We start from the raw sequence: 21,409 nt of genomic DNA, 5'->3' as shown, positions 1-21,409 counted from the left end.
AAAATATGTAGTTCATAGATGAGGTTGAGTATGAAACCTGAGAAATTCACACTGTAGACTTCCAGATGCCACAGTATTAAAACCCAGACTGGACTTAGAGTCTGAGACTGCCTCCAAAAGGAGGTTCCATTGTGGTTGAGGCAAATGGTGCTTTCCTAACCCAATACAACCTTTCTTGACTAATTCTCAAAATCTTGTTTATAAAACAACAAACATGTACATATTTTTTCTTCAAAGAATCACTTTTTTTATTGGATTTGGGTCATCCTCCTGTTACTGAGAGATATAGATGAGGCATGGCTAAATGGCTAAGAAGCAGTGAAAATTAAAAGGCAAACTTCTGGTTTTAAGAAAAGAGAGTTCTATATGTCTCTTACTCTAATTTCCTACTGGGAAAAGATAAAAAACATTGAGTATCATTATGGCTTTTAATGTCCATAATAATGAATGTCCAAATAAATTCTCTAGTTTAACACAGCTCCTGTTCAAAGCAACAAATGCATCCTTGGGAATGTTTGCATAAGTAAATCTAATAGAAGCCCATTCAATCTCTTGAGACTTCCAAACTAATCTGTGGGTCCCTCCATTATTCTTTTTTGATGATACATATTCAATTATATTTATAAAATATTATAAAAACATATATTCAATACATTTGCATATTAGTCATTACATATATCCATATATACATTCTGACTACATTTACATAATTCTTTTCCTTTAATAGTAAAAATATTTTTCCAAAGAAGATGTACAAATGGCCAACAGGCACTTGAAAAGATATCCAACATCTTTTCTTATAGTTATCAGAAAAATGGAAACAAAAACCACAATGAGATATTATCTCACATTTGTGAGATTGACCAGAATTAAAAAGACAGAAACATAACAAATGTTGGTGAGGTTGTAGAGAAAAGGAAACCCTCATACACTACTGGTGGGAATGAAAATTGGTGCAGCCACTGTGGAAAGCAGTATGGAGGTTCCTAAAAAAAGTAAAAATAGAACTATCAGGGGTGTCTGTGGTGGTTCCATTGGTTAGGCATCTGCTTTCAGCTTGGATCATGACTCCAGGGTCCTGGGATCAAGCCTCACATTGGCTCTCTGCTCAGTGGGGAGCCTGCTTCTCCATGTCCTTCTGCCTGCCACTCACCCTGCTTGTGAACATGATCTCTCTGTCAAATAGAGAAATAAAATCTTTTTTAAAAAAATAGAAGTACCATATGATCCAGCAATTCCACTTCTGGGTGTTTGTTGGAAGAAAATAAATACATCAGTTTGAAAAGACATTATGTACCCCAATATTCACTGCAGCATTATCTACAATAGCCAAGACATGGAAGCAACCTAAGCATCTATCAATGGATGAATGAGTAAAGAAGATGTAGTATCAATACAAACACACACACACACCATACACACACAATAGAATATTACTCAGCCATAAAAAGAATGGAATCTTGCCACTTGAGACAATATGGATGGACTAGATGGTATTGGACCAAGCAAAATAAGTTAGAGAAGAAAAATACTGTATAATTTCACTTACCTGTGGAATCTAAAAATAAGCCAAGCAAATGAATAAACAAAATAAAATGGAAACAGACTCATGGATACAGAAAACAAATTGTTGGTTTTCAGAGTGGGGAAAGGTTGAAGAATGAGTGAAAGAGAAGGAGTTAAAGATATACAAACTTCCTTTTGTGAAATAAATAGGTCATGGGTATATAATGTACAGCATAGGGATTACCATCAATAATATTGTAATAATTTTGTATGGTGATAGACAGTAACAAGACTTATTGTAGGCATCATTTTGTAATCTATAAATATTGAATTAACATGAGATACATCTGAAACTAATAGGAAATATTACATGCCAATTATACTTCATAATACTAGTAAAATTAGCAAGAACAAAATTAAAAGTTAAAAACAGAAACTATTGATATGAAGAATTCAAATTCCCAAATAATACTATATTTGTGATTCAGTTAAATTTGGAGAAAAAGGGGCTTACATTCCAATTTAAAAAGGATTCTTTACAAAGATACATCTGTTGCTGTACACAGACCTCCAAAGATTTGCATTGGCTCCTTGGCCTGTAAGTTTCTCACAGAAGAGATTCAGCTGTATTTGAAGGTGGTTTATAAAGGAAAATATCTGGAAAGTATAGGACCAGCATGCTGGCTCCTGGTACATCATATCCAGCAAGTTCCCAAGGCTCTGGTAGTACAAACCAATATGGCCTTCCATGGAGACACTTGGCCCTCTTAGGTGACACATATTGACTTTTCCCATCATTATCTCTAGTGTACCTACCTTCGAATGATCTCCCTTGCAATCTGAATATCACTTCCTTAGTAACAGTAGTAGTTTTCTTCCTTTCTTTTCCCCAAACTGATCCTGAGACGTGGCATGCTATTTGGGCTCCGTGTAGGTTAAGAATCATTTATAGTCAGAAGCAAGTCAAAGCTCAAAACTGACATTAGGTAAGTAGTCAGGTTCACTTAAGAACAGTATATTTACATTTATATATTGATGGTCCAGAACAGCATATATACAGAGTATAAGCTCATATAAACACTTTTAAATCATTTCTACTCTCTTCATAAATCTCCGGTAAAATCTAGCATAAAAGCATTTTGTTGCTGTGTATCTATGATTAATGTTAAAAATGACTAATATTGTCTGTTATCATTTCTCTCTGAGGATCAATTCTCTATATATACATTCACACATTCTATTTCCCTTCCTCATTGTACAGCAAGAAGTGCAGCCAAAGTGGATGTAATCTGAACATATCACAAACTCTAATTGGTGGCTTCAAGTTTGATGCACTCCACAGTTGCACTAACCTTATTAACTCCCAGTGGTTGGAAAAGGTCTCCAAATATGCAACAGATTTAGAAGGAAGATGGAAACTAAGCTCAAATTTTAAAGTCTGCTAGTTTAATGTCATTTAAGTTGCATCATTTTATTTTTTAAAAGATTTTATCTATTTATTTGAGAGAGAGAACAAGTGAGACAGAGAGAGCAAGTGAAAGCTGGGGGTAGGGACAAAGGGAGAGGAAGAGGCAAGCCCCTCACTAAGCAGAGAGTCCAGACTCAGGGCTCAATTCCAGGACTTCAGGATCATGAACTGAGCCAAAGGCAGATGTTTAACTGACTGAGCCACCCAGGGACCCCTAAGTTACATCATTTTAAAATAGATAACCAAACTTAAAGCCACTTATATGACTAATGGTTGTATCAAATGAGAAAGCATGCATGTCAGGGTATTCAGAAAATTGCTGATAGCATACTCTTAGCACACCATGAAGAAAAGGAAAGGAAACAAACATTTTTGTATATCTTCTATTTTCTAGGCACTATGCTAATAGCTTTTGTTTTATCATCTCATTTAATCTTCGAAATATCTTCTCACATATATATCATTATACCTATTGTACAAATGAGTAAACTAAAAGCACAGTGAGTTTAAACTACCCCATCTCTGGTCTGTATAGATCCAAAGCTCATATCCTCTCCACTATATTGTACCATTTTCCACAAGAAGGAGAAAACTTACATTTATATACTCCTTAATGCTTTTAGACCTCTTAAAGACAAATGTTTTTATCTTGACTTGCAAAAGCTCCTACTGCTGCAAGGACTTCAACAGTTCTCTTCAATTCCATGTGGTTCGTTCAGGAGCATTGAGACTCCCCACAATTAGTGCATACAAGTTCTGAATTTCCACTCACAGCTTAGAGGAAGAAATAGCACAGATTTCCTCGTCTTTTATTTTTAATGCCTCTTAAATAAAATGACACTTCTATTTTTCAATATGGTGATTATTTTTATATGTTTTCTGATAATTTTAAATTTCTAATATTATTCTTAAATCACTATCTTGCTTGAGTTTTTGAGTGTAACTTTGTGATTAAATTTATTCTCTTAACTATTATGTGTCAAAAGAAAAGGCATCCAAGCTTCCATCAACCTGGCTTATTTGACTTCTGCTTTTTTCCCTTTTCTCTTCCTAAAATTTTCTTTTCCCAAAGGAAGAAAATCTTGACTTGTTTTGAAATTTTCAACTAAATAGCTAAAAGCCATATAGCATTATTTGTTTTCCTATTGTAGCTTTTATAAACAATATTTCTCAACATCTAATGCAATCAAATGAACAATTATTGAATCATAAAAGATGGGAACAGTCTAATCTGAACTAGACTTGTTTAGAAGTTGACCACGTTAAAAAAAAAAAAAAAAAAAAATATATATATATATATATATATATATATATATATATATATATATCAAAGCAAGGGTGCCTGGGTGGTGCAGCTGGTTAAGCGACTAACTCCTGTTTTTGTCTCAGGTCATGATCAAGGTCATGAGATCGAGCCCTGCATCAGGCTCTTTGATCAGCATGAAGTCCACTTAGACTCTCTCTCTCCCTCTGTACCCTCCACTGCCACTTACTCTCTCTCAAATAAATAAATCTTAAAAAAAAAAAGAATTAAAGTATCTCTGATGGTTCCCTTCCAACAATATAAGTGATATGCAAATAATTTGTGTATTAATCACATTTTGAATCAATATTACTCAGGGTTTTCTAATCTGGTCTTTGCACTAGTCTGTGTCATTAAAGGTTCTGTGGAAATAAGTTTTAGGGAAGTTCTCAGTACTCCATTGACCTCTGGAGTTTCATATTGTACCTCTATTCATCTATTTAATAGTGACTTTGAGAAAATCTGTTGTAAAGTAACTAATTTGTTTTGGTCATGAAATTCTTCTTTGGCTTGTTAACTTTGCCTGTAACTATTGCTTCTTAGAACAGGCATTGGGAAATTTTGGTGTAATCATTTGCAAGTGGAAATATTTTTGTGGGCTATAATGGTTGAAGTGCTCATTAATTTTGTGGATAAACGAAAAAAGAAATAGGATATATGTGTTTAAAAGAGACAGAATATCTAAAAATTCATAACCTTTGAGTTCATTACTCTAATTAATTATTCCTTAATAAAGAAAACTGGCAGTATTCAACTGCATTTTCCAATAGCTATTTTTGTTTTTTGGCAAATAAGTAACAGAGTTTTCAGACCAAGAAGACCTTCTAGATCTTAACCATTTTCAATGCAAGCATGCTGAACTCTTTGGAATGGTCTCTAAGGGCTCATTATCATTTGAACATCAAGAATTAAATCATTAAGGGGGGCCCGGGTGGCTCAGTCAGTTAAGCATTGGACTCCTGATTTCAGCACAGATCATGATCTCAGGATCGTGAGATTGAGCCCTGAGTGTGGCTCCTGCTGGGCATAGAGCCTGCTTAAGATTCTCTCTTTCTCACACATAAGCTCTCTCTCTCTCTCTCTCAAAAAAAAAAAAAAAAAAAAGGTTCATTAAGGTAGGTATCAAGCTATGACTTCTATTGTGCTCTCCCCTGAGCCTGGCCACAAGGATTCCAACAGGGAGTCTGTTATAAATAAACAGATCTTTGTGGCTGTCCATGGTCTTAAATTTCTACACTCCTGTGTTAATTTTCACTTGCAAATATGGAATGCTAAGATCCAACTTCCTGTCCTTTTACTTGTTATCTAAAACACTCTACTCATATATGGGAATAAGAAATTGTGTGCTCTTTAGAGAACTCATTCAAGTGTCTATACAGAGCTCCAAAAATATCAGTAATAGGAGCACCTCAGTGGCTCAGTTGGTTAAGCTTCGGACTCTTGAATTCAGCTCAGTCATCATCTTAGGATCACGATCTCAGGGTCGTGGGATTGAGCCCTGTGTCCAGCAGGGAGTCTACTTCTCTTTCTCTCCCTCTACCCTCCCCCAGATCCTGCTCACTCTCTCTCTCAAATAATACATCTTTTAAAAAGCCAATACTATTAATAATCCATCCGTTTTTTCACTACACACCTATTAAAATGACAAAAAATTTTTTTAGAAAAGTACTGACAGTACCAGATGCTGGCAAGGATGTGGAGAAACTGGACCTCTCATAAATTGCTGATGGGAGTATAAAATGTCACAACCACTCTAGAAATTTGTCAGTTTCTTATAAAATTAAACATATTTACCATGTGACCCAACAATCATACTCTTGGAGTTTTATTCTAGAGAAATTAAAATTATGTTCATGCAAAAACCTATCCATAATGTTTATAATGACTTTAATTATCATAGCCTCAAACTTGTAACAACTCAAATGTCCTTCAATAGGTGAAGGATAAACGCACTGCAGTAATCCATACCATGAAACACTATTCAGTGATAAAAAGGAACAAACTATTATTATATGAAGAAACAAATGAACCTCAAGGTAATTATGTTGAATTAGAAGAAAGCCAACATCAAAATTTCATATACTGTATGAGTCTACTTATATCATTCTTGAAATGATAAATCCATAGGAATGGAGAATGATCAGTATTTGCCAGGTGTTGGAGAAGGAGAAGGTATAGCTATAAAGGGTACCACAAGGAAGCTCCTTTGTGATGAGCTCTATATTTACTGTGGTGGAGCTCATATGAATCTATACCTGTGATAAAATTGTACAGAACTATATATACATGCACCAAAAAATAAGTACATTCAAAACCCTCTGGAATCTGAGTAAAACCTGTAGTCTAGTTAATTGTATTGTGTTAATGCCAATTCCTGGCTTTGAAAAATTATAATTACGCAAGATGTTGTCACTAGGGAAAGCCAGGTGATAGGCATAGGGAAACTCTCCACTCTATTTTTCAACTCCTAGAGTTATCATTTTTTCAAAATAAAAAGTGTAAAAAAAACTTTAAAACTTTCATCTGTTTTTTTAGAGGTAGGGGGTGGGAGAAATTGGTAAAGAGGGTTAAAAGTCATAAAATATCAAAATAATTAAGTCGTGGGGAAGTAATACAAAGTATGGTGACTATAGTCAACAATAGAGTAGGCATACAGAAAAATTGTTAAGAGTAGATCTTAAAAGTCCTCACCACAAGAAAAAAAAAAAAAAACCTTGTAACTATGTACGGTGGCAAATGTAAAGTAAACTAAGCATGGCGATCATTCTGCAAGACACACAAATATTGAATTGTTATGTTGCATACCTGAAACTAATATAATGTTATATGTTGATTATGTCACATAATGTTATATGTCAATAAGAAAAAATTTCATCTCTTTTTAAGAAGGTTTATGTCTTGGGTCACTTTTGCAAATTCAGCTATGTAAAAGAAATAATATGGCCAATCTGCAGTGTGGTCTCTGACTCAGAACTCTTGATCATTTTGCCCAACAATACCAATTCTGTACAGTGAAACTCAGAGGTAAGACTTATATTGATGTTTTTTGTTAAATGAAGCTCACAGTTTGGTTATCTTTGCCTCACAGACAGCAAATAAAGATAATTTTCAACTTTAAGTTTAAAAGAGATGTTATCTAAACATACTCTTTAACAACAATGGGATTTAACATGGAAGGTAAGGATTACACTGCAGTTTGGGGGACAATGCTCTTTAAGCTAAGAGGGAATTACTAACATTTTCCTTGGTATGAATGCATTCGGGGAAAAACTAAAATAAGATAATCACATAATGTGGACAATGATCTGATTAAACGCTTATGTGATTCAAAGTGTCAGATGTGTAATTCTGGGAGTGGCACATGGTGGGATTATCAGTGGAATTCTGTGAAAAGTTTTAAACTTCTTCTGGATGATTTGGAGGTCTAGAAATACAATATTGATAAAAATTAAAATGTCAGACCCATGTCTAGGATGTGGCATGAAATGGAACAGCCTTCTTGAGTGACCTCTAGAAAGTCATTTATATATTTATCTAAACTTGCCTGGCCATATTTCCTTTATGGAGAGTTCTAGATGACTGGTTTAGTAGTGAAAAAAATACATAAATTGTTTAAAATAATTTTATCACAATCCAAATCATGATTAGATCTATAGCTATAAATGTTTCTCAGCTTGTATCATCTTAGTCACGCCAAGGCATTCGCTGTCTCTACTTTCCTTTAGGCACTTGCTCCCAACTTGTCAATTTGTTTTCCTGACTGTCCTACAGGGTTTACATATCTCCATCTTAATACATCAATACTGAGTTCATAGTTTATTCTTACAAACTTGTTTCTGTTTCTGGAGTCTCAGTCTTGGTGAATGGTGTGAATGTCCATCAAATTCCCAAGTTTGGGGATTCCTGGGTGGTGCAGCGGTTTGGCGCCTGCCTTTGGCCCAGGGCGCGATCCTGGAGACCCGGGATCGAATCCCACGTCGGGCTCCCGGTGCATGGAGCCTGCTTCTCCCTCCTCCTGTGTCTCTGCCTCTCTCTCTCTCTCTCTCTCTCTCTCTGTGACTATCATAAATAAATAAAAAATTAAAAAAAAAAAAAAAAGCCCAGGGCTCTGCCCCTCACTAGATATTGACCCTGGGCAAGTTTATTTAAAAAAAAAAAAAAAAAATTCCCAAGTTGGAATACCCTTTCTTTCACCCAGCCCTGCATGCCAGTGTCACACACTGACCACTCTGTCTCACAAACATTTCCAAACTCAGACTCTGCTGGTTATTAGAGTTGCCATGTTCATCTCAGCATGCCATCCCTCCTGTGTTAAGATCTTCACTGGCTCCTTAAGCCTGGATCTTACCTGTTCTCAACATAAATACAAAATAACCATTATGTGATGTGATAAAAGCGTTAGCTAATGCTACCATAGTAATAACGTTGCAATATATAAAAGTATTAAACCAACACATTGCATACCTCAAATCTACACAATGTCATATGCCAATTGTATCTCAATTAACAACAACAACAACACACTACCACCACCAACAAAAAACCCCTCCATCGGCCCCCTCCATTGGCTCCGTGTGATGTTGTATTTATTAGTTTTCTATGGTTGCCATGACAAATTACCACAAACTGAGTGGATTAAAACAACACCAATGGCTACCTTGCAGTTGTGTAGATCATAAATCTGACACAGGTCACACTGGGGGAAAATTAAGGCGTGAGCCAGGCTACTTTCCTTCTTTTAGACTCTATGGGAGAGTCAGTTTGCTGTTCATCTGACTTGTTGGCAGAATTCAGTTTCTGTGGTCATAGGACCAATGTCTTCATTTCCTTGTTGGCTGTGGCCCTAGAGTTTGTTCTCAGCATCTACAGGCTGCGCATTCCTTGGTTTGTGGCTCCCTTCCTCCATCTCCAAGCCAGCATCATGTGGCCAAACCCTTCCCATGTTGTGTCTCTCTGACCATTCCTCCATCTCTCTTTGACCCAACTGTCAGACTTTCATCTTTCAATGACTCATGGAATTAGATTGGAGTAATCTAAAATAATCTGGGATAATCTCCCCATCTCAAGATCCTTAATTCTGATCACATGTGCAAAGTTTCCTTTGCCATGTAAGGTAATGTATTCACAGGTTCAGGGGATGAAGATGAATACATCTTTGGTAACCATTTTTCTGAGCTCACAGGTGTGTTGAAGTTTTAGGAAACCTAATAAGTAAATTCTCTCAGAACAGAAAACAATTGAGTGTGCAGGGCATAGAAATGTCAGCTTTATTGGTGATAAAGGTGACTGAGAGATGTGACTTTATTTTTTTATATTAAAGATTTTATTTATTTATTTGAGAGAGAGAGAACATGAGAGAGCAAGACAGTGATCGAGCACAAGTGGGGGAGGCACAGAAGGAGAGGGAGAAGCAGACTCACTGATGAACCGGGAGCCTAGATGCAGGGCTCCATCCCAGGACCCCAGGATCATGACCTGGGCTGAAGGTAGACACTTAACTGACTGAGCCACGCAGGCACCCCGAGATGTGACTTTAGATTCATGGCAAATGGCTTTTCTAATACTTTACCTCTAAATTAGACAGGTTTTCCCACCCAGCCACTGGCCAGTAGCAGCGGACAGAGCACGCTCCTGTGAGCACACCTGTGGAAGAGCAGTGTGAACTGTGCATAGTCAGCCCCAAATTCATCTTCCCCTGATGAACACACTTCTGGCCAAGAGTGTGAAAGGGATAGAGGGACAGGATGGGACAAGTTCTTCTCCATGAAAACAGGACAGAAGGAGACTAAAAAGTGTCCTTCATCATAGTCCACTGACTGAATCCACACTTTAAATACTGTATCTTTCAGGGTCAACTCCCACCTTCTATTTTATCTCTCGTCACTGCCCCCTCCTGAACCCTGTACTCCAGCATCCAGGTCTTCTCACTGTTCCTGTATATACCAATTCCCTGCTCTCCTATTTGCCATCTTCTCTACCTAGACCATCTCACTAGTCTTTGTGCAAACTTTTATTCATTCCTTAAAGGTAACATCACCTGTCTTCTCTGAACACAGCTCTGTAGCTCCCTCCAGAATCCTTTCTCTTGAGGTCATACCTCCTCAATGTCTCACATAGTGGTTGGATTTGGGGCGTAATGGAATCTCATTAAATGTTTTTGAATGAACTTCATGTTTTGCATAAAATTTATTCAAGAATTTCTGTTTGCCTTTCTGCCTTCCTTTTGAGGAAAGGGATTATGTCTCATTCATCTTTTTAGCCCTAGCACTGTCTCTATGCCTGATATATAAAATGTTCTGCATAAACTTTTCCTGAAAGAATATGTAAATTAATGATTTAATTAGTTCTGTCCAAAGCAGAATATATTATTGGAGACGTCTGGATTCTCTGGTCTATTAGTTGCTATTTTTAAAAGCAACTTTTGATATATAAATCAAGATCCCTTTTGTGGCCAACAAAGTCCTAAAGGAGCCAGTCTGAGGACATTCTCTGACCTGCTTACCAAACATACTTTCCTGGCTTGTTCCCTTATTTTGTTTTGACTTTATAGCTCATATAACCACATATGTAATACCATTCTAATGTTATGCTATATTATGTTATGTTATAGATTTTATATTATGTGATATATTGGCTTATTTCTTTTCTGCCCAACTATACTATAAGCCCCATAAGAACAGTGACTTTGTTTTACTCAATATCTCCAACAGTGCCTGCTACATAATAGGCATTAATCTTGTTCAATGAATGAAACGATGAATGAGATACAGTGGAATGAGAGAAAAAATAAGATTTTTGAAATCAGAGAAGACTGGGTTAAAATCCTAGTTCTCTGATCTTCCTAGCTGTCTGGCCTCAAGCAAATCATTTAACATTTAATAATATCTATCTTGCATGGTTGGTGGGATGTTGGCAATAATAAATGTAAAATATCTGGCACACACTACGTGTTCAAGAAATGGTGGCTATAATTATGTCACTAGCTTTTATAGTTAAGAACATTAATTATGTTAAAATTATTAATGAACGGCAGCCTGGGTGGCTCAGCAGTTTAGTGCCACCTTCACCTTAGTGCGTGATCCTGGAGACGGAGATGGAGTCCCACATCAGGCTCCCTGCAGGGAGCCTGCTTCTCCCTCTGCCTCTGTCTCTGCCTCTCTCTCTGTGTCTCTCATGAATAAATAAATAAAATCTTTAAATAAATAAATAAATAAATAAATAAATAAATAAATAAGATGAGTTTCTTTCATGCTAACCAAGTATATCTTTGTGCACCTCTTAAAAGGGAATGAAATGAAATTCTAGGGTGCATACTCAATTGCTATCAGCAAAGTCAAGTATCTTTAACAGAGTATCATAATATCCACCAAACTTATTAAGAATACTATGAAAGGATTCTGAATATTCCCAAACAAGAGAAATATTTTGACATCATCCACAAAACTCTCCAAGTTTCCTATTCAACCCCTAGGACACTGGGCCAAGATGGCAGTTATAAGGTACCCTGGCCTCTGTAAGACCAAAAGGATTTTTTGGGCATATACAGGCTGATTCATCTAAGCCAAAAAAGAAAAGGAAAGCCTGGCTTTTCTATTTCTGGAATGTTTTGTTGCATCGGCATTTACTCTAGATTTTACAATAAATTCAATTACAGCTTTAAGTCAGATAATAATATAGTACTTTCTATGTTAACTTATCTTGCTGATTTTTAAAGTAATCACTATTTTATATCTGGTAGCTTATGGATTTCAACGAAATTTTGTACCCATTGTGTCAAACCTGTACTGTGCACAGCAGGTACCTCATCTTGATTAAATTTGTACCATCCTGTAAAACAAGGCTAGTTTTCACTCTTTGTTGTTGAAGAAGTTGTGGCCCAATGCAGTTGTGACTCTCCCAGAGCTGCAAGAAACAAAATCTGGTCGGTATATGATGTAATGGAAAGTATATAGCTTTTAGAAAAGTTTGATTCAGTTCAGATCTGTAACAGGCTGTGTGTCCTGGGTGGTTCTCCAATCTCTACCTTCTTCACCTGTAAAATGGGGTTATTGGTCTCACACAAAGCTTTTGCCAGCATTCAGATAAAAAAGCTACATATGTGGTCATCTCTAAATATAAGTACTTTACTCATTTTTAATATCATAAGATACATACATCTCTGACAGAGTTTAGTGGTCTTTTAATACACTTCCAGAATTTCCATGTGAAACAAATAAAACAAAAAAATAAGCACAAACCCCCAAAACATGTGATAGACCATTTCTCTGCTTTGTTTTATACTCCTGTGATTGAGTCTTTTTGTGTTCCCAAACCACTTTTAAAGGGCATACCCTCCTGCTTTACTGAATCATAATCAACTCATTTATTCATTCAACAGTTATTTATGAAGCACCTATTATAGAGCGAGACACAAGGCATTAGATTTGCATTACTGAATGAAATAAGTAAGGCTTTTATTCTCTTGGGAGAGCCAAACACCACAAAATTGAATAATAAAGCAAAACAAAGTAGTAGGTATTTGCATTAGGATTTGAGATCTAGTGAAAATAAAACAGGGCTATGTATTACAGAGTTACTTGGGGCATAGATAAAGTGGTGTCTTAAGGACACTACTCCCAGGGAAGACAGAGAAGACCTCTCTGAGAAACCAACAAACTAAATCCAGGATTAGCAGTCAACTCAGTAAAAAACACAGCAAGGGTTGTGGATTTTGCTCTCTATTTGGTGGAGGATCACTGTGGAAGCTAAAAAGACAATGTTTTGTAAGGGCATAAAACTGGAAACAATGAGATGAACTGGGAAGCTGTTTATTAACAGGAAAAGCAATAAATGTGAGAGCTTAGAAAAAGAGCGTGGGCCCTTTTTCAGGGAGATAATCAGGGAAGCTGTGTCTGAGGAAGACTGTTTGAGATGGACTGGAGTGAAGTGAGGGAGGAAAAGTATTTCAGGTTGCTGGATTAGGAGTGGTAGTGAGGCTGGTGAGAAGGGGGTGGGTGTAGGACGCAGAGATGACAGTCTCTGCAAATGGAGTGGATGTGGGGTGTCAGGGGAAGAGAGATTCTAAGACTTGAGTAGTTCCACTGACTCAGAGAAATCTAGGCAAGGAGAAGATTTTTGAAAGAATGGGTAAATCAAAAATTTGTTTTGTATATGAATGATCATTTTAATTATCTGTTAAACAGACAAAAGTTAATCTGTAAACCTTTAAATATAAAACCAATTGTAGCCTCCTCCTCTGTCATGGCTCCATTTTCCAAAGGCAGTCAAATTTTGGCTGCTACCCGCTACCCCCTGGTGTGAGAGAGAAGGCTCCTGTGTTGAGGGCTCTGCTGAGAAAGAGCCCATCCAGAAGACACCTGCCCCAGATTGTGATGGTAGAAGACAAGATCGCAGCATAGGGGCTTTATTGTGGAGAATCAAATTTACTCAAAGTTTGAGGGAAAACCAGTATTTTCACGGAAACACAAATAAAGATTAAGTTATGGAGCAGAGTGAAATATTTGCATAGATTTTAAAGATGAAGTAAACGGAGAAGAAGATACAATACAAATACACATGCTCATGTGTATAACACTTTAGGGAGATAACTTCTACATAAATCAAAGGAAAGATGTTATCATTTTGAAAAGGAGAAAATGAGAATTATTGATTCTCACTTTCAGTTTTACTGTTTAAAAAGAGAAAAACTGATATGGTTTCACTCATATGTGGAATATAGGAAATAGTGAAAGGGCTATAAGGGAAAGGAGGGAAACTAAGTAGGGAAAAATTAGAGAGGGAGACAAACCATGAGAGACTCCTAACTCTGGGAAATAAACAAAGGGCTGCAGAAGGGGAGGAGAGCGGGGGAATAGGGCAACTGGGTGACAGGCAGTAAGGAGGGCACTTGACCAGATGAGCACTGGGTGTTATACTATATGTTGGCAAATTGAATTTAAATTAAAAATTAAAAACAAATAAAAAGAAAAATTGGAAGAGGCATTTTGGAAACTAGAAACCAAGGATTTGTATGGCAAACTCAGTTGATACTGACACATCCCCAGCACTCAGGTAAGAAACTGATTGATTTCCCAGCACAGTTTTTAAACACATAATTACCCTGTTTAATTAGCTATTTTCTATTTACTTTTCTTATCTCTATAATCATAATTCTGAGATCAACTGTATTGTGTTTCTACGATTTGGCAAGCAACCTACTAATTAATTAACCAACCCATTAGTTTTATAGGAGTAAAAGCAATCCAGGCATTTATTTGGCATCATATACAAATGAAGTTGATCACTTTTCATTGTTTGATTTTTACTGAATTTGATGATCTGCAACTGAAATATTAAAATACTTGGGGGCCTGGGTTTTAATCTTGTAAAACCTCAACAAATGTCACTGTCTGTCCCTGTGTCTGATTCTGTTGTGCCAGGCTTCCCAGGGGCAGTTTAGGTAATCTGTTATTCAGATATATCTGCAGTGCCAAGTTTCTATTTACACAGGAAAGGAAGTGATTTTGTATTTGTGCCCCTTAAAAGAAAAGCCTGAAGGACAGATTATGGTCAGAGCAGCAATGTTTAAGTTATTGAGGCAGAAATAACTTGGGCAAAAAAAAAAAAAAAAAAAAAGTGGTCCCAAGAGGATTAACACATTAAAAAAAATGCCTCCACTCAACCTCATTAGACAGTTCAATGATAATTTTTCTATTGTAAGTACCCTGCATTTTTATTCACAATGGTATTAAGATAAAAAGAATAATTATCTTTTCTTGCATTTTAACAAAAGATTTTACAATGACAAAATAGTTTACTGAAAATAGCAGTTGAGAGGTCTGTTATAATTCTATTGTTACTTTTAGAGCAGATGCCATGTCACATACAAAATGCCAAGACCACAGAAAAATATTTTTAGCTGTGTAAAAATATGTGACATTTAAGGAAGAAATGGTAGTGCTTTGATTCATTTGTTAATTGAGCACTTCAACATTTTCTATACACAATTGTTTGAAGGTTACAGAATGTAAAAAGGATGCAATCCTTGCTCTCATGCAATTTATATTTTTAGACAATTAAGATAAACTGTTCTTTATAGCTTCTGTGGGAGGCAAAAAGAGAAAGGCAGCTAGATCAAATGTATTCTTGGTACGTATGTATTCCTAGTATTTGGTTTTAATATGACAAAAGATAGCAGCTCAGGCTGGGCATTAAAGGGAAAAAAATAGCTTGAATGAGCAAAATGGACTCACTTGAGGAAAAGCTGGAAGTGAGAGAGAAACCTTACAGGGTATGAAAGAAGCTTATACAACCTTGAGGAGAGAGTAGATAGGGTTTTAAGAGGAGAACAGAAATGGTGTCGACTCATTGGCAAGTCTTTTTAACAATATTTAAGGTAGAGAAATGTAAGATAGGATATAAATAGATGACATGTTCAGAGCCTGTGGTCTAGACATAGATAGAGAACGAAAGCAGGTATTTACAATTTTTAGAAGGCTTAAAAACCTATCACATATGTATAGGTATATATATGTATTGGGTACACCGTAAATAGTACCTCAATAATTTTTAAGCAAAAAAAAAAAATACTGTCATTTAAATGTAAGTTGTCTTCTCTCTTCTAAAATGAAGACTTGAATATAATTTTGGAACAGATTTTTTCATTGTACTGTAAAAAAAAACCCATAACATTGGAAGTGGATAGTTTAGGGAAAGAAGGAAAATGAACAACCACCATTCATGGCCTTAGGGAAGAGCCAGGTACAAAGAATTAAATCAAATATAAATCCTACAAACATAATGGCTGGTTGTTCAGTTTAAAGTTCTAAATTGGGTGTGTTGTTAGGAGCTGTAGTTCTCTGCAAATCTTATTTCTGATACATGTATATCCTTTCCTAAAAGGCGATCTAGACCGCTTCTACATGTGTATTGTGTCTTGCTCTGAGGAGGTATGTATAGGTTCTCTTGCCGAAGCAGCTACCTACTGATGACAGGTGAGGAGACCCTGAAATCTGAAAGACATAATGATCTGATGTTACCTTCAACTTATGGCCATCAGCTATAGACATTTACTCAGCCCACCTGGACAGAGCTAGGGATGTCTCACATGTAAAGATATTTAAAACAACATAGAATTTGGTAAATATACTAAATTTAGGTACTTTAGTACTGATACTAAACAATCATATTCTCAGACCTTTTTACAGACATTATAATCCTGGGCATAGAGCACGGTTTGTCTCTGCAGTGGGTAAAATAATGGCTCCCAAAGATGTCCAGGTCCAAATCCCCAGAGCCCATGTATATGTTTTGTTACATGATGAGGGGGAATTAAGGTTGCTAAGCAGCTGACCTTAAAATAAGGAAACTATCCTGGATTGCCAAAGTGGATCTGATGAGATTACAGGGCTCCTTTAAATGTAGAAGAGGACCAGAGAAGAAGATGTGACAATGGAAGCAGTGTCAGAGCAGTATGACGTGAGAGAGACTCAACCCACCACTGCAGGCTTTGGACATGGAAGAAGGTACTGCAAGTCAAAGAATGCAAGTAGCTTCTAGAAGCTGGAAAGGACAAGGAAACCAATTCTTTGCTAGAGACTCTAGAAGCCATGCCATGCTGGATTGCAAATTTCTCATCTTCCTAGGAGTCCCCAGAGCTCCTATCTTAAATTCCATGGGATGGAGATAAGCAGAACACCTCTATGATGGAAAGTAAGGCAGCTCTGGCATCATGGAGTTAGACCCAGAGTGAGGCAGAGAAATGCCTGAAAAGAGATCCCAAGGGGCATCTGGGTGGCTCAGTCTGTGAAGCATCTGACTCTTGATTTTGGTCCAGGTTATGATCTCAGGGTTGTGAGATCCAGCCCCGAGTTGGGCTCTGTGCTGTGTGTGGAACCTGATTAAGATTCTCTCTCTCCCTCTACCTTTTCCCTCCCTCTCTCATTCCCTCTCTAAAAGGAGAGAGAGAGAGAGAGAGAGAGAGAGAGAGAGAGATTCCAAGCCATGATCACAGACTTGTGAAGTTCTCTTTCATCCTCTTGAAAACTTCCAGAGTATTAACCATGACTACTCTTGGCTATGCAGTGAGAACCTGAGCATGCTCAGGAAAAAAACCACTTTGTACCTTCCCCCAAAGAGCAGTGAGGGCCATGGCAGTCAACAGCAGAGAACAGCATGTCTAGCAAAATGCTGATGCCACAAGAGGAATGTGTAGGAGTAAGATGAGGGCAGGGAGGGGGAAGAGGGTGGCATTCCTGTGCATTTTTTAGATGTTCTTAGAGAAAAAGCTGGGTGTAATATATGACAATACTCATCTGGGATCAGCCTCAAGTGATCATAATTTGGTTCAAGCAATAACTATATAAGATTTCTGACTCACAGTAATGAACAAAAATATGAAAGAAAAAAATTAAGTAAATTTAACTAAGCTCAAAAATGACATGGACAAAATGAACCTGAAACAGAATAAGCTGGAATTGAGGAACACATGAAGAAGTCAATGCCAAGCAATGTAGCCATAAACCAATAATCTGAAAATTAATTATTGATTCTTAGGCACGTCAAGGACCTAAACAGACATTTTGATAGCAGCCGCCCTTTGAATATTCAGACATAGATCCACACAAGTAGACATATATGGCAGACATGGCATTAATAGTCACTGAGAACTTTTAAATAAACTGCTGGGACAATATTTTTCTATGTGGGAAAATGTAAATTAAAACACTACTTCACACTGTATAAAAAATTAAGTTTGAAGTGAATTTAACCTATGAATGCAAAAAGCTGAAATTTAAATCTTTTAGAAGAAAATATAGGACAATATTGAATATGATGTTGGGCTAGAAAAAGATTTCCTAGACACAAATTTCATAAAAGCACAAAGATCAGAGGAAAGTATTGATAACTTTTTTTTAAAAGATTTTATTTATTTATTCATGAAAGACACAGAGAGAGAGGGGCAGAGACATAGGCAGAGAGAGAAGCAGACTCCATGCAAGGAAGCTGATGTGGGACTCAATCCTGGGACTCCAGGATCATACCCTGGGCCGAAGGCAGATGCTCAACCGCTAAGCCATCCAGGAGTCCCTATTGATAACTTTGATAGCATTGAAACAAAAATATCTTGAACAGCAAAATAAGCTACCAGTAAAATGTAAAAATAATAATTGTGAAAAAATAATTCTAAGCATAAAAATGAATATAAGGAATACATAAAACAACCAAAAAAGATAAAATGGACAAAGTTTTGAATAGCTATAATTCTTATAAATAAAAAAGTTGATTATATATGGAGAGAGAATATGTATATTCAAAAGTCATAAATAATCAGGCCCATACATAGGGAAATAATAAGAAGATGCAATCTTTCAAATTGGCAACATGTTAAGCCTACCAATATCAAATGTTGTCAAGAATATTTGAAAATGGTAATTCTCAAAAGTTTATCGCTTAGAATAGAAACTGTTATAATTACTTTGTTGTTGTTGTTGTTATAATTACTCCACTTCTAGGAATAGAACTCTCCACTATATCCCTACCCTCCCAAAAAACCCTTGGTATGTACAAATAATTTTTACAATGATAATGATTTACTCACAAAATTATAAATTACTTAAATATTCATCAACAGTAGAATAAATTAAACAATCTGAACTATAAAATAAGTACAATATTACAAAGTGGGGATAAATGAAGTAGAACTGTATCTATTAAATGTACATTAAAAAATAGGCTACAGTAAGATATACAAATCTATTCATATAAAACTTTAAAACCTGCAAAGCATTGCTTTTAGGTATATGTCCACATAAAGTAAAACCCAAGAACAAACGTGAGGAATCAGAAACATGGTCTGAAGGAAATATTTTTTTATTTTTTAATTTTTTTAAGATTTTGTTTATTTATTTATTCTACAGAGACACAAAGAGGCAAAGACATAGGCAGAGGGAGAAGCAGGCTCCCTACAGGGAGCCCAGTGTGGGACTCAATCCCAAGACCCTGGGATCATGACCTGATCCGAAGGTAGATGCTCAACCACTGAGCCTCCCAGGTGCCCCTGAGATTGGCATTCGAGAAGACTCTTCTTAGGGGCTCAAAGGTTGCTTTATATATGAAATAGTCCATGATTTAGCACTATGTTCTTGGCAGTATGTTCCTCTCAAAAACCTAGCAGGCTTATGATCTGTTGGCCTTGAAGCAAATATTTTTAAATGTTAAGGTTTGTTAAAGCCAAATAGTGAGTTTACAAGTATTTGTTAAATATATCTCTAGAATACCTTTTTTCCCAGTATGTCATAATTTTGAAGTTCAATAGAAAAAACAAAATAAAGATGACTTTACTTTGGCTCATTGATTAGTATATTTTAGATGCATGAGGCAGGAAGAGTACTGAAAAGGACTACATCTCATAGATAGGACAGCCTTGTGTCAATTACTCATATTATTAAGAACATTAAGAAATCATTTTTTAAAAGATTATTTATTTATTTATTCATGAGAGACACAGAGAGAGAGGCAGAGACATAGGCAGAGGGAGAAGTAGGCTCCATGCAGGGAGCCTGATGTGGGACTTGATCCAGGGACTCTGGAATCACACCCTGAGCAAAGGCAGACGCTCAACCACTGAGTCACCCAAGCTCCCAAGAAATCATTTAAGTGAAATATCAATCATATGACTAATTTTTCATTCAAAAGAACAATGATTTTGAAAGTCTTTGGGACAACTCAGGCTCACCAAAATCATAATTTTATAAACTGAACAAACGTAAGCTCCTATAAATCAGCATTGAGAGAGTGTTCAGTAAATAAGATTGAATTCTATTATGGTTTCATGCTTCATGGGCTTTGAAGAAAGGCTTTTATTTCAGTTTCCATGTTCCTATCCATTTAAAGCAAAACAATTTAAAGTCTTTGTTGCAAATCTTAATGCCAGACTATCAAGAGGACTGATTCAGAGAAAATAAGATTTAACCACAGATGAGTCAATATTTTAAAATGCAATAATAAAATCTGTATTCGTTTTTTTACTTATGCTTTTTGAAAGGACTGTTTAAAAGTGCACATTTTCTTCATATTTAATCTTCTGATTTCCCAATAAAAAGAAAAATTTATTCTAGAATTATCATCTGTATTGAAAACTTCCAGATAAATAAATTATACTACCTGTTCACTTACTCACTTTTACTGACTCTTTATTTTTTAAGATTTTATTTATTTATTCATGAGAGACACACAGAGAGAAGAGAGGCAGAGAGAGAAGCAGGCCCCATGCAGGGAGCCCGATGCAGGGCTCAATCCTGGTACTCCAGGATCACGCCCTGGGCTGAAGGCAGATGCTTAACCGCTAAGCCACCAACTTACTCACTCTTAACACTTAACATGGCATTTATACAACTTAAACTTATTCAAGAACAAAATTTCAAATTCTATTTTTAGGCCATGTCTGCTACTAGTACTATTATTTTAATCTTATTTGAAATTTTACATTAAATTTTGTATGTAAAACATCCTAAGATGACATGTATGTTCAATATAAAGTGAACAAAGCAAAGAAATATTGGTGATTATTTAAGAAAGAATATATGTACTTATGACATTGAATCTATCAATGAACAAATACTTCTAGGGACCTACTATCTACCCAGGATTGAAAATAATAATAATAAAAGATTTATAATATAACTCTAAGTTAGAGTTCAGGGTGCTAAGCCCAAGTGGTAAAGCCTGGAGTCTTTCTCCATTGCTAATCAAGAAAATGCCAGATTTATTAAAAAAAAAAAAAGTTTACATTTCTTGTCTAATCATTGGCATCCCACTTACAGACTTGTGTTGGGCATAAGTTAACAACATAATGCAGCTTTATATCAGGGTGAGAGTAGTCATTACAGTTAGAAGACAAGAAACGGCACAGATAGTTGTTCAGAGTGGCATGTCTAGAAACAAAGACTGCAAGGAAGGTTCCATTTAAGACCATGAAGGAAGGGCTTCTGTAGGTACTGGAGGGAGAAATGTTTGTTGTGGAATGAACTTCATGCTAACAGTTTCCATCTCAAATATTGTGTAACAAAGCGGGATTATTCTTGAGTCAATATTAGAAAACCTTCATGATTCACCCTGAGAACTGAAGATAACTATTGGTGGTCAGTCCTGAC

General features: G+C 36.2%; 1 long non-coding RNA gene across 1 annotated transcript in view; it reads right to left on the bottom strand.

Annotated features, from left to right (window-relative positions):
- Positions 1 to 225: 225 nt before the first annotated feature.
- Positions 226 to 21,409, bottom strand: part of LOC118351991 (uncharacterized) — a 79,079-nt gene continuing 57,895 nt past the window's right edge. The window contains exon 4 of the long non-coding RNA XR_004808343.2: positions 226 to 1,175. This is a non-coding gene — a long non-coding RNA (uncharacterized LOC118351991). The remainder of the gene's footprint in view (positions 1,176 to 21,409) is intronic.

This window comes from Canis lupus, chromosome 22 (assembly GCF_003254725.2).
Source record: "Canis lupus dingo isolate Sandy chromosome 22, ASM325472v2, whole genome shotgun sequence".
Lineage (NCBI taxonomy): Eukaryota > Metazoa > Chordata > Mammalia > Carnivora > Canidae > Canis > Canis lupus.
This window is presented reverse-complemented; position numbering and strand designations above follow the sequence as displayed.